At 58.3% G+C, this 3,300-nt stretch overlaps 1 non-coding gene across 1 annotated transcript; it reads left to right on the top strand.

Annotated features, from left to right (window-relative positions):
• The first annotated feature begins 1,030 nt into the window (after positions 1 to 1,030).
• Positions 1,031 to 1,182, top strand: LOC138654411 (5.8S ribosomal RNA). The gene has a single exon (XR_011316274.1). It is a non-coding gene; the product is annotated as a 5.8S ribosomal RNA (ribosomal RNA).
• The last annotated feature ends 2,118 nt before the right edge of the window (positions 1,183 to 3,300 follow it).

Below are 3,300 nucleotides of genomic sequence, written 5' to 3'. Positions count from 1 at the left end.
GGTCACGAGGCAGGGGAGCCGTGGTGTCCTCCGGAGGCCAGTCACCTCGCCCTCTCCGTGCAAGGTGGGTTTTTTTCCAGACACCCTCCGCATCGGCCGCCTCGCACCGTACAGCGTGCACGATCTCCCCAGTGGCACTGCACTCGCCGTTCAGGCTCCTGTTTTCCTCCGGAAGGTGACGCCCCGGGATGCCCGCCTGCCGGCACGGACGACGAGGAGGATTTCCCTTCCTCCGGGTGCCCTTCCCGCTGCGGGGCTTCCTATCTGGCTTCTCTCCCTCGATTGATTAAGTCCCTGGCCTTTGTACACACTGCCCGTCGCTACTACCGATTGGATGGTTTAGTGAGGTCCTTGGATCGGCCCCGCCGGGTTCGGCCAAGACCCATGGTGGAGAGCCGAGAAGACGATCGAACTTGACTATCTAGAGACAGTAAAAGTCGTAACAAGGTTTCCCTAGATGAACCTGTGGAAGGATCTTTAATGGGCGAGTGAAAAATACCGATGAGGTGCAGATCAGGAGGCCAGCCGCCCGCCAAATCCCCGAAGGGTACCGAACGTGATGGGGGCGGTGGTAGGTCTCTTTCTGCTTCGCCAGGGCGCTCCGCAGGGTGGGGACGGTGAGGGCACGTGAGGACAGCGGGCGGGCGACGTCGGGAGGGTGCGGGGAGCCCCTCTCGCTCCGTCGCCCAGGAAAAAGACGCCCGGCCTCGCGCCGACGATTGTTGCCCTGCCGCTGCCTGCCGAGGAAAAATAAGAAGCCCCCCGCGTACGCGAAAGGCCGTCCCGGGTACCATTCTCCTGTGCGCTCACACACCCCTCCCCGGGGTATGTGGGTCTGGGCGGTAGGTTGAGAAGCCTCGAGCCCTCCTTTGTTCTCCTCCCCGCTGGAGGGAGGGACGGGGAGGCCGAGCGCCCGGGCAACAGGGCCGAGATTTGAAAACAACCCTCCAAAGCATCCCAGTCTTTTGCGGCCGGCTGACACGAGAGTGAAAAGGGGGGCGCCTCCGAGTGTCCCCAAACCAGAAAGCGCGACTCTTAACGGTGGATCACTCGGCGCGCGCGTCGAAGAACGCAGCTAGCTGCGAGAATTAAGTGTGAATTGCAGGACACATTGATCATCGACACTTCGAACGCACCTTGCGGCCCCGGGGTGCTCCCGGGGCTATGCCTGTCTGAGGGTTGCCCCTCCATCTATCGCCTCCATGGCGCAGCTGGGGTCCCCTCGCAAGGGTGACAACGAGGGAGGCCTGAGGCTCCGTGCCCTGATGGTCTCTTCTCCTTTATCCCTTACGTCCCCCCAAGGCCAGACTCACCTGCCCTGGGCCCACCTGATGGGGTTTACCATCGTCACTCCCCCCGTTGTGACGTGAAACCCTGTGGCGCAATGAAGGTGAAGGCCGGGGCGCTCCGGCCGAGGTGGGATCCCGCCGCCCGCTCCGGGGGGTTGACACGGCGGGTGCACCATCGGCCCGCCTCTGTCGGGGAGGTGGAGCATGAGTGCGCGATAGGACCCGAAAGATGGTGAGCTATGCCTGGGCAGGACGAAGCCAGAGGAAACTCTGGTGGAGGTCCGCAGCGACCCTGATGTGCAAATTGGTCATCTGGGTATAGGGGCGTTTGTAGATGTGCTTGGCCCGTACGGGGATCGAACCCACGACCTTGGTGTTATTAGCACCACGCTCTAACCAACTGAGCTAAATGGCCATAGGTGTGGTCCCTGGGTATAGGGGCGAAAGACTCACGGAGACCACGGGCAGACGTACAGGGGCCTGATCAACCCCTGGACCATACGGGCTGCTGTGCCTGCCGCAGGCGAGAAGCGAGAACCCCTTCGGGGCACGGAGACTACAACCGGACGTACGGGGGTCTGACCCACCCCTGGACCGTACGGTCTGCTGGCTGCTGTGCCTGCCGCAGGCGAGAAGCGAGAACCCCTTCGGGGCACGGAGACCACAACCGGACGTACGGGGGTCTGACCCACCCCTGGACCGTACGGTCTGCTGGCTGCCGTTCCTGGTGCAGGCGAGAAGCGGGAACCCCTTCGGGGCATGGAGACCACAACCGGACGTACGGGGGTCTGATCCACCCCTGGACCGTACGGTCTGCTGGCTGCCGTGCCTGGTGCAGGCGAGAAGTGGGAACCCCTTCGGGGCACGGAGACCACAACCGTACGTCCGGGAGTCTGACCCACCCCTGGACCGTACGGTCTGCTGGCTGCCGTGCCTGGTGCAGGCGAGAAGCGGGAACCCCTTCGGGGCACGGAGACCACAACCGGACGTACGGGGGTCTGATCAACCCCTGTACCGTACGGGCTGCTGGCTGCCGTGCCGTCCTCAAATTGCTTGGCCTAAACAAAAGTCAATTTTTTGTGACAACAGTGATGACCGTGACATAGCACTGGAGGTGTACCCCAAGACAGTGACCTAAGTGTGGGTGAAGTCTGTGGTTCATGGGCGGAAAGTTGAATTTTGGGTGAAAAACCATACTTTCACACTTTGAAAATTTCAGACATGTGTCAGACTTCCAGGCAGGGGGAAACCGCTGGAGGTGTACCGAGGACACTTCCAGAAGCCTGGGGAAGCTTTTCTGGAAGAGTCCTTGACACTTGGAAAATTTTGGGCAATTTTCTGAGAAAAAAAAAAATCACATTTCCCCTTACCCCCCACCCAAGAGGGGCTTCAATATGTTGCAGAGTACCCCGAAAGGGTCCCCAAAGTGGGAGAAAAGTGAGGCAAGTCAAAGAGGCAAAGATGAATGTACATTTGAATAATTTTATTAATGTCAGATAAAAATTGACATATTCACAAGGGCTTTGTTCTCCTGATTGGGATGAGCCGAATATTCTTGAGACTATACTCCTCAGTAGAATCGGATGACTCGGTATCACTTTCCGTGAGGTCTACCACCTCGTTATCCAATTCACTGGTTGATGCCATTACTGGCGACATAATTTTTGCGTCCTCATGATTTCCTGCGTTGAACACTAGCTCTTGGGCACGGCACATATCGGTCAGGGTCTTCTCCCGGTAAACTCTCTCGGCCACATCGTTTGTATGTGCCAAGTAGCGTGCAAACAAGCGCTTTTCGCAATCTGTGTATTGTGACAAAGTCCATGTCTCGCAAATCCGCCGTACAAGGTGGCTGGTGATGTTTGGGAGGTTGTAGCTACGGAGGAAAGCACATTGTTAGTACTGGTTGCTACTTATGGCTGTGGGTCACTTGACTTGTGGCTACCTTACCTTGAATGGTATCGTTTGAGTCTCATGGATGGATTTTTTATGACCTTCCCGGTACACGTCA

The sequence above is a fragment of the Ranitomeya imitator genome, unplaced genomic scaffold (assembly GCF_032444005.1).
Source record: "Ranitomeya imitator isolate aRanImi1 unplaced genomic scaffold, aRanImi1.pri SCAFFOLD_663, whole genome shotgun sequence".
In the NCBI taxonomy this organism is placed as follows: Eukaryota; Metazoa; Chordata; class Amphibia; order Anura; family Dendrobatidae; genus Ranitomeya; species Ranitomeya imitator.
Note: the sequence above shows the minus strand (reverse complement) of the source record. Positions and strands in the feature narration are given on the sequence as shown.